Source organism: Otolemur garnettii, unplaced genomic scaffold (assembly GCF_000181295.1).
Source record: "Otolemur garnettii isolate 467f Iridium unplaced genomic scaffold, OtoGar3 scaffold00023, whole genome shotgun sequence".
Taxonomy (NCBI): Eukaryota; Metazoa; Chordata; class Mammalia; order Primates; family Galagidae; genus Otolemur; species Otolemur garnettii.
In genome coordinates, this window is record NW_003852418.1 from 18,128,915 (window position 1) to 18,140,287 (window position 11,373).

At 42.8% G+C, this 11,373-nt stretch overlaps 1 pseudogene; it reads right to left on the minus strand.

Annotated features, from left to right (window-relative positions):
• The window catches only part of LOC105886768, a 50,532-nt pseudogene that overhangs the window by 32,508 nt on the left and 6,651 nt on the right, over nucleotides 1–11,373 (minus strand).

Here is an 11,373-nt window from a genome sequence, read left to right on the forward strand (position 1 = left end):
AGCCCTTTACACAAGTGCTGAACCCATGAAAACTCAATGGGAAGGCAACACCCCAGGCACAACGGGGCAATTTCCCCCGGAAAGGGAGAGAGAATGGGATGGATAGAGGCTACAAGGCAGTTGTAACCATATCTGTAACTTATTTAAAAAAAAAAAAGAGCGTGTACCAAATGTATAAAATGTTACCATTTGTTGATTATGAATGCTAAGGATATGGGTATTTGTTACATAATCCTCTTATGTGATGAAAATATTTCATGGTATTTTAAAAATTCAAACATTTAAAAAAATAAAAGCATTGGCTTATACATCAAGCAGATTCATCAGGTCCACAGCAAGAGGCCTCTCAAGTGGCTTCTGGGAGCAGCAGCTTCCGGGCAAGCAGGAGCCCAGAGGCCGGCACTGTGGAGATCCTTCTCTCGAGAAGCTGAGGCGGGCAGCAGGGAAGGGAGTGGGTGGCCAGGTCAAGGACAGCGAGCCGACAGAGGGGAGACTGAGGCATGATTGTAATTAAGCTAGAAAAATAAGCAAGCTGAGACCAGGAGATGGGACCACAGGGGGGAATGCAGGGAGGGAAAGAGCAAGGCGGCCAGGAGGGGCAAAGCGGAGGGGTAGGCGACACCCGCAGAGCTGAGGTGGGAGGGACGGGAGGCCCAAGAGGGGTCTGGGCTATGCCTTGGGGCTCCTGCCCGGGTGGTGAGACAACTTCAGCACACAGAAACAAGGACACACAGCTGAGGTCCCCGTGAACACAGGAGGTGAGGGGAGGATTTTGATGGTTCCAGGTGGCAGCTCCAGGGAATTGAATAAAGCGATGGTGGTTCCCGTCATTGCAGTAGGGGATAAAGATTGAAGGCCTCTATTTTCTCCGATGTAAAAGGCAAGGTCACCTGCTTGGTGCAAGACAGGGTGAGGTGAGGGAGCCTGATGAAAGTGGCAAAGGTCTGGAAGAGCTGCCAAGGATAACGTGAAAAGCAGCTGATAAGGGACGAGGGGAAGGATTGCCATGCAGCACCGCGAAGCCGGCAGCACCTAGAAGCCATAAATTTGCAGTGGCACCAGCCAGGGCCTGACAGCACCACCTCCCTGAGCTCAGCAGAGAGGGGCTGGGGGCTGCGGGCTGGGTGAGGCAGGCAGGACCAGTGTGCCAAGAACACTGTCAAAAAGACAAACAAATGAAGGTGATGGCGGCAATAGGCTTGGAGGGGTGGGGTGAGAGGGGGGCAGGTGAGGAGGAACAGGAAGAGAAAGAGGGCAAAGGTGGGGCTGTGATCAGATGTCTGCAGGCCAGAAGGCCCAAGGGATGGGGAGAGAAGAAAATGGGCAAGCTATGGTCAGATGTGGCCTCCCACCTGTGGGAGCAGGTGGTGGGGCAGTTCTGGTAGCAGAGAGTGGCTGTGGGTACAGGGGCTGTTGGGGTGGACAGGTGGGTGCTGGGCTGGGCTGGCACGCGAGTGCCTGCTCTCTGCCACGGACACAACCCTCCAGCACACACTGGTGTCAGGCGCCACGTGGGCCAGCTCCCTGGGCCCAGGGAGCACTTCCTGCCTCTGCCCTTCTGGAGCAGAATACACGGTGGGCGCTCTATGACAGAGCAAGAAACTGACAATCCCCCAACCCAACGTGGTTTAAAAATGGATCCAAAGGAAAAAAATAAATAAATAAAGGTCAGTGACGAGGCTCACTGCATCTACAGTACAGAAAAGCTGAAAGAAATCTAAGCATTCGACAAAATTAAAAATATAAAGATTATGAAGAAACACAGTGAGATGTCTGTGACCCAGAGATGAGCTTTCTAAGGGCAGAAAATCTGTCCTGCTCTTCTCTTTGTCTTCAGGCACAAAGCACTGTGCTGGGCCTGTAATGGACACTCACAAACTGTCATGACAAATGAGTGAATGGGGGAACTGCAGCACACCATCGTCAGACCTATGCGGAAAAACGGTTAAGCATCTAGAGAAGAAAATGCAAAAATAGTCAAGATACCAACGTTAGGAGAGTGGAAAGAGGAAGACTTTTTCCCTTACTTGAAAACTCCATTTAATCCTGGTATACTGTTTAATGGTTAAAAATGAGTATTTGCGCTTTTAAAAATGCTTGGATAAAGGGAAAAGTACAGGCTAAACTTTTAGAATGTCCTACAAATGATAACAAAAATGTGATGCATCATTAAAAATTAAAGTAGGCTCGGCGCCCGTAACTCAGTGGTTAGGGCGCCGGTCACATACACAGGAGCTGGCAGGTTCAAACCCACTGGGCCCAGCTAAAAACAATGACAACTACCAAAAAAAAAAAAAAATAGCCAGGCGTTGTGGTGGGCACCTGTAGTCCCAACTACATGGGAGGCTAAGGCAAGAGAATCTCTTAAGCCCAGGAGTTTGAGGTTGCTGTGCGCTGTGATGCCATGACACTGTACTGAGGGTGACATAGTGAGACTCTGTCTCCAAAAAAAAAAAATTTAAGTTGCCCTTTGTGGGAAGCCTCAAGATACACTGGCACAAACAGAAATGATGCAAACATTTGCTGCCACAATTTTAAAGAGGCAAAAGACTAAAAATAAGCCAAATGTCCATCCATAAACCACTGTGTCCCGCGACGGAGTGTCGGAACCTTGGACCATGAGAAAGAAAAGGAAGAACCGCCTGTGCTCCAGGGCAGGGAGGGGATGGCAGCTCGCATCTGAGACAGGGATGAGATACAGAATACAGGGACCTAACCCCAGAGTTGTTTACACCTGTGGATGTTTTAAGAATAAACCAAAACAAAGAAACAGTTGCCCAGAAGGGAGGGAGAGAGCAGCTGGGGAGAGGGATGGAAAGCAGACTTCCAGAATACAGAGTTTCAACTTTGGTATTACGTAAACATTTTAATTATAAATCAAAATTAAGCTGAAATGTGAAAAACTTCAGCAATTCCTAAAATTAAACAAATGAATACAAAAGAGCATAGCGGTATCAAGTTGAGGACTGGGCCAGAGGAGAGAGTGTAAGTACAGCGGGTGTCTCTAGTGAGACGGGCCCCTGGAACAAAAGGAATTGCAAAGAAATCTCACACTGTTCTTACCAATCCTACCATGTCATTAGTAATAATTCTGATTGTACTTTGGATGTCATTAAGATTTATATAAGAAAAAAAAAATCAAAGGGTAAGTAAAAAGCCATATAATCCTAAATTTGAGTCATTAATTTCACTGTAAATTCATAAGAAATTTTTATTTTTAAAAAATTGCTCTGTCCCTAGAAGAAATGATCAACCCCATTGATCAGCAGGGAACACCCCCAGGACCCACACTCTGGTTTCTAATTATCATTTCCCATGTAAAGGAACCATGGCTCCTTACAGAAATGGTTGATTCCAGGTAGCAGTGTGTGACCACAGTCTCCCGAGTCATGTCAAAAAGTTCCTGGAGCCAACTTGAAAGGCTCCCACTGGTCAAAGCTGAGACAACTTGATCATTAAAAAGAAGACAATAAATTATCCATGATGTTAAAATTTAGGAGTTCACAGTAATGCTCAAAACAAACACATTTTAAAAACCTAATTAGTAACCTCTGCAGATTATTAGAATACCAGCTAATTATTGTGGAAATTGGTAAATGAAGGGATACAATAAAGCATTTATTCTGTCTTTTCTGTACAAATAAGGTTTTCGGGGCTAACAAATAGTTGATAGTAGAAGTTCTTTAAAATACCAGCTGTTAAACTAGCAAGGGATGATGGAGTTGCAGAGTCAGAATTTTACAACCTCTTATGAAATACGGGACTTAGACAAAGGTCCTCAACAGTGCTCATGGGTAGAAGGAGGCCCTTATATGAAAAGGTAAGGCTGATGCCACTTGAATCCTGGAACCAAATTAGGAAAAGAACCGTCCAGAGCTTTTCTGCTCCCTGATCTGATGCAGCAGGAAAACTGAAAAGTATTCTTGATAAAACAGAAAATCTGAGTCTAACTGCGCCCTACACTTCAGCTACTGGTTTATAGCAAATACCTGGAGCAGAGGAGCATCTTAACATCACAGAGATGCCATCAGCCAGGTCCCAAGTGTGGGAAATTCCATAGAACTAACGACTCGGTTTCCTCAATAAGCAAACAGCAAGGGGAAAGGGGGGAGGGATACCTATCATCTATTTAAAGAGATTTAAGGCTTATCAACCAAATTCAGGGCATGGATCTTATTTGTATCCTGGCTGGAACAGACCATCTGCAAAAAACACATTTATGAGAAACCTGGAAAAATTTGACCAAGGATGAGGTATTAGATGATACCGGATAACTATGGCTAATTTTTATGCTTGCAATAATGATACTGCTATTAAGAAAAAAAAACAAAACTCTTCATTCTTAAAAGAAGAAGTGTTTACAGTTGAAATGATATGGCGTCTGAGAATTGCTTTTATCTGGGTTGGATTTTAGCTGGGTAAGATAAATAAGAAATGATTGGTCAGACGTTAATGATGGTTGAAGCTGGGTGAAGGGCACATGGGCATTCATTTTAATATTCTCTCTACTGCTACGTGTGTTTGAAAATTTCCATAATAAAAAGCTAAAGAAAAAAAGGAATATCTCATGATAAGAACGAGGGCTGTCTAGCTCCCTGCATGATTAGAGGAACTGGGCACAAACAGACCTTTTGTTCTTGAATCACTTAACTCTAAAAAGCTGGGGGTTTTTTGAATTACGTATATCGATTAAAATAAGACTAAAGAGAATTTGCTAAAGAGAACTTAAGGTTACAGTTTTTCAACCCTGATTGTTTAGATCTGTGATGCACTTCACTACAATAGGTATGAGATATTCAGAGAACACTATTGGAAAAATCGGATCTGTTTTCTTGTTAAAAAAAAAAAAAAAAAAGAACTGGCAATCAGAGGAATCTGTTCCACCAGCTCCGTCCACACTTGGGCTCTGCAGCAATAAAAGAAAAGGATTATATTAAGACTAAGCCAAGCATCTTATATAGTGCAGACTGATAGTTTCTAGCTTTTCTTACTAAAATACTTCATCAAGGAAATTAGACAAATGCAGTTTAAAAATCATTTCCCATTTAGAGTATTTATGGTACAGACAGGCTTAAAAAGCTAATAAGCTATACAGCAATATAAAAACATAGAAAGAAGAGAATGACAACTCTATTATAACAAGCCATATATAAACCGAGGAGGGAGCAAGAAGTCTGCATGCTGGGCCAGCGTCCAAAAGCCATTACAACTAATGGCTTATATGCCAGACCTATGGGTTGTGCTTATTTAAATTCTAGCCAGAATGTATACATTATAAATAATTCTTTCATAAATGCACTCCCCCACAATCCACCCATCCTAATTATTTCTAAGGCAAAGCATTAAACAAAAGAGCGGCTCTCGCTCCAATCTACCACATTAAATTTAACACAAATATATAATTGCTGCAGCACTGTAAATGGTTGACTCATTTACAAAGAGAATCCATTTAAAGACTCAAAACATCCACTTGGGCCTTTTTAAAAGCATTGTGTCATATTCACATGAATATTTTAAACAAATATGGGAGCTATACGGAGGGTTTATTTTTTATTTTCAGTTAAAATGATCATCAAATTCTCAGGCCTAAGATTTCTAAAACTTTCTGAAGCTGCGCACCATTCATAATGAATGTGGGAGGAGGAGGGCTGCACAGGAGCTGTCAGTACCAGCAACCCCACCACTCATTCATCTGACTCATCTTCACTGGGGGACGGGGGAGAGGACGTCACAGTGTGTGCTGCACAGCCATGGGCTTTTCTTTTAGAATAGCAATCACGGCAAAGGAGGAATGAAAGAAAAAATCAAGATCAGCCTACAGAGATCAGAGGTGAGAGAAACTAACGACTGGGATTGTTCTGATCCAAAGGACTTCTTTGGCTTTAACATTTCTTAGCAACCAATAGTCTGATAAAACTCAAGAAATACAAAAGGCCTAACTGCCAGGGCAAACAGCACTTAGAGCCATTAGTCATCCTAATTTTCTAAAAATAAGGAAAATGTGAGTCATATTCAAATAAGATGTCCATTCCACATGACAAAATCCATTCATGGTTAGATAATGCTTAAACTTTTATCAATTAATACGTAGCTTTTTTTTATTTAGTTACCATTAGTTATATAATTTCTCAGAAATGCGTAATATAAAATTATACAAGACTTACACAAATCTGCATCTCTGAGACTCTGACTACACTCTGAATTGCTGGTAAGAAGTCTTGTTCATTGTTAGTGGAGTCAGGAACGTAACACGCAGCCCTGGGATGATAACCCAACTAAGGACCCACGCGGTCACTGGGGCAGCCCTGACTGAAGGACGGCTGAGCTCTACCTGCCAAGAGTGGGTAATATGCCCATGGGCCGCAGGGAAAGCAGCAACTATGTCCAGAAAGAGGACAGACCATCAAGGAATGTCCAAAGGTGGCCCTTCCAAAAGGGACCAAAATCCTGGACTGGACTGTCCAGTCTGGCAGTCAGTTTGAAACTATCCACTTTCAGAAAGGGGGAGATGTTTTTCATTTCTGACGGGTTCTTCAGGCTGAGACCGTGTTGGAGGAAAGCCCCGGTGGGAAGGAGTTAAGTGACCAAAAGACGCAGTAGGAAAATCAGCACCCACAGCCCCCACCAAGACTGGATGGGGAGCTGCTGGTCTTGAGAGAATTAAATGCAGACATTTCCCCATTTTTATCATTTTTACTTTCCCATCTTCTTGTGCCAATTAACCATAAAATCTGTAAAATGAGTGGGACCTAAAAATGCCTATTTTGAGTGGAACTGAGCTGGGGAGACCCCATTCACAAGGTAGAGTCATCTACTGAAAAGAAAAGCCACCCATGTCCACTGAAGCAGCCTCCAGGGGACCAGCCTGAGGCTGAGCATCCGTCCTGGATGTGGCAGAGGGAAGTTTCACCACAAGACAGCAGGCAACACAGGGAGAGAGCGCCGGCAGGCGTTCCAGAGGCAGCTGACCACTCGGCAAGACCGAGTGACCACATCCCATCACTGACACGATCAACATGCTGCAGGGCTCTCCTGGGACATGGACGGGCTCCCTGAGGTGGAGCTTTCCGAAAGAACGGACCAGGAGCTCAGGAAACCAGTGTGAACTGTGGCTGGCCTTGGACCACCCAAAGACAGGACATCAAAAGTGAATAAAGATTTGGTTTAGATATTCAGAATGGAAAGAATCCATCAGCAGCAGATCTGAACTGTAAGAAAAGAAATCTTTCAGGCAAAAAATGACAACTATATGCGTAGACATATACAGCTTTATCTTATAACTGTTTAAGTGAAAATAATGTATTACAGATTTATAACAAGTTAAATAAAGAGCAGAAAAGGCCTAAAGTTCCTATACTAGACATGAAGTGGTAAAATAATTATTGGAAAGTAGACTGATGAGTTAAATACACCTGATATAAATGCTAGCGCACCCACTACAAGACAAAGCAGTGAGGTAGAGCTAACAAGCTATCAAAAAGACAAACTCAAGGGTGGCGCCTGTGGCTCAAAGGAGTAGGGCGCCAGCCCCGTATGCCGGAGGTGGCAGGTTCAAACCCAGCCTCGGCCAAAAAAAAAAAAAAAAAAAAGACAAACTAAAAATCACTAAAAAATTCAATCCAAGAGAAGACAAATCAAAAGTGAGCAAAACAGATGTAACGGTAGAAAGCAAATAAGGAAGATGATATACTTAAACCTAATGATATCAACAAATACATTAATGTAAATGGTCTAAATACTCCAATTAAAAGACCAAGACTAATATAAGGGCCAAGAAAGCAAGACCCAACTACGTAGTATTCATAAGAAACACACTTTAAGCATAAAGACGCAAATAAGTTAAAAGTAAGAAGAATAATAAAAGATGCTAACAACGGACAAAATAAAGCTGGGCTAATTATATTTACATCAGACAAAATAGATTTTAGAGCAAAGAATATCAGCAGGGATGAAGAATGTCATTTCATAACGATAAAGACAAAATAATCCTAAGTGTTTATGTATCTAATAACAGATCTTCAGACACATGCAGTGAAAACTGATACAACCGTAAGGACAAACAGGCAAGAGTTAAGTCAATGCAAGAATCTAGAAACAGACACACATTTACCAAGTGACATTTAAAAAAAAAAAAGGTGAACAGAGAAAGGGAGGTCGTTTTGACCAGTCACGCTAGAATAATCACACAGAGACAAAAAATGTACCTTTACTCTTACCTCACACTATACTCAAGAATTCAAAAACTCATCATAGATGTACAGTAAGAGTTAAAACTTCCAAAAAAAAAAAAAATCTGTAAACTTAGGTGAGGCAAAGATTTCTGAAAAGCCAAAATACACAAACCATAAAACAAGTGATAAACTAGACTTCGAATTAAAAAAATTTTGGCTGCCCAAATCATGTCAAGGAAATGAAAAAGCCACAGAGAGGAGGTAACACACGTATCTGACAAAATGCCTGTAATGCAGAGCGTATAGGTAACGTACTCTCACAATACAGTGATATGACAGAAAGCCCAATTAGAAAAGAAAATACGTTCACAAGTGATCCCAGTAGCGTTGCTAATACTAGCCCAAAGTTGGAAACAATCTAAGTATCAGTTGATGAATAACCAAAATACTATATATCCATTCAATGGAATTTTAAAGGAATGAGGTAATGATACGTGCTACAACCTGGATGCATCTTAGAAACAGCATGCCAAGTGAAAGAAGTAAAACAAGACCACACGTATGATCACATTTCTGCAAAATGTCTAGAATAGGTAAATCAATGGAGGCAAAAGTAGATTAGTGGTTGCCTGGACCGAGGGGACTGGGTGTGAATGGGTATTGGCTGTTAATGAGAACAGGATTTCTTTCTGAGGTGATAAAAATGCTTTAAAATTCAATTCTGGTGCTGCACAACTCTGATATACCACACACCACCCATTTATAGATTTTAAGGTAGTGGATTACATAGTATGTAAATTAAATCTCAATGAAGTTGAATTTTTTAAAGTGCAAAAGATTTTAACAGCTCACAACAGAAAATAAACAACCAAGACATACACGAAAAAAATTCTCGGCCCTGCGAGTCTGCAGACGACTGTAAATCACGAGGAACCTGAATGAACTTCACCACGGGTCCGGGTCGGCATCACCAGCAACGGCGCTGACATCACAGAACTCCGATGCGGAGCAATGAGAAGGGCAGATCACGTCTCGGGGATTCTGCCTCAAAATCCATAACCTCAGTCTAATTACCAGGAAAGAAACGATCCGACTTGAGACACGTTCTACAAAATACTTGTTCATTATTCCTCAAAACTGTCAAGGTCATGAAAGAAAAGGACAGACCAAGAAACTGTCAAAAGACTGGATGAGCCTGGGGATTCGTGACAGCTACAAATGCGATGTGCTGCTCTGGACGGGAGCCGGGAACAGAAACAGACCATCAGTGGGAGATGGGAAATCCAAGTAAGATCTGTAATTTAGTTAATGGTATTGTACCAACGCCAATTTTAATTTCTTGGTTTTGACAAATGTACCGTGTTTATCTAAGACGTGAACACTAGAGCGGTACTGACGTTTTGCAGCAGCTAATTCTTCGCCATGGGGGCTGTCCTGGGCCATGCAGGCCATTTAGTAGGGTCCCTGGCCTCTACTCGCCAGATGCCAGGAGCATCCCCTGGCCACCAAGTCGGGACAATCCAAAGTATCTCTAGACATTGTCAGAGACATCTTGAGGGCAAAAATCACCCCTGGTTAAGAGCTGCTGCATTAGAAGTTGGGCAAAAGGGATAAAAGGAACTCTCTGTACTAGCTTTGCAACACTGCCATCAATCTAAAGTAATTTCAAAATGAAAGGCCTAAAGACAAAACACAAAGGAAAAGCTACAATGAGATAACACTACAACCACTAGAAGAGCTAAAATTATAATGACAATAGGAAGTGCTGACAAAGATACAGAATAACAGGAATCCACAGAAGTCCCTGGCGGGAACGCAAAATGTCACAGGTAATTTGGAAAACAGTTTGGCACCTTCTCAAAAGGTTAAATATACACTTATCATGCGATCCAGCAATTTCACTCTTAGGTATTTACTCAAGTGAAATGAAAACACAGCCACACAAAGTTGTGTGCGAATACTCATAAGCGCTGTTCGTAACAGCCTGACACAGAGAATCCCAGTGTCCATCAAGTGGTGGGTGTGGAAAGACAGCACATCTAACGTCTGAGGAGCAGCACAACGTGCTACTCAGCCACAAAACGTGACGAGCTGTGATGACAGCACCAACTTCTACCATGTGAAGCTACTACACACCAGTAAATACCATACGATTCCATTTATAGGAAATCTAGAAAAGGCAGAACCTTTTGAAACCATCAGAATCCAGGTGAGTGGCTGCCTGGGCCCGTGGTGGCTGTGAAGGGAGGGACTAACCACAGAGGGACAAACAAGAGATTTTATTTGATGACAACTTGATCATGGTGGTGGTTACACGACTACACACAACTACCTATACTTATCCAAGTGGGCGATGTAAGTAGGTGAATGCTACTGGGTATAAAATATGCCTCAATGAAGCTGCTTTAAACACAGACACCAGGAGGGGGAAAATCAGGGCCAGCAGCAGCAGCCCAGGGGCCTCAGTGTGTAGAAGAACTGGAGCTCAGGACGGCTTCCTTTTAGCAAATGGAATGGTACCCCTGTTGCTTCTGTCTGCTCCCCTGAGCAACTGACAGCCCAGGAACAAGAGGCACATCGTTCTGGCCAAGAAAGCATCGGGAGAATTACCTGAAGTTGAAAACCCACCTTGATTTGCAAGACCAGACCCGAAATGGAGAATTCAAAGAGGCAGTCCTTTGGCCCAGCACTCTGTGGGAAGAAATTCGTCAACTCAAGCCTGCCTACAGAGAGACTTACACCACCCCTGGGATAAAAGGTCGAGATCTGGCAGCCAAGATGTTTAGGAAAGTCATAAGAGACACAATAGAGAAAGTTATTGATTACATTTCACTGGACCACATTCATGTCAGTGTCCCTTGGGAAATCAAGCAACTAGGCTCCCCAATCTGCTTCCAGGGCCGTAGAATGGAAAGGCAAATCTGCATCCAGCCTCAAGTGGGCACAAGGGACCTGCCCCTCCAGAAAAGACAGGGCCCCACACAGGGACAAACCCACCACAGTGAGACTAAACACAACACAAAAGAGCTAAAGACTCAAACAAATTGGTGCTCTGGAACTAACATTTGGGAAAACTGGCTGCTTTAGTTTGGAATGACCTAGAGACCACAGAGAACGAACAGAGTCCGGAAGCATCAGCCTCAATACTTCTCACTCTCAGCTGTGTGAATGAGATGAAAAAAAGAAAGCAGCCCTCTGACGC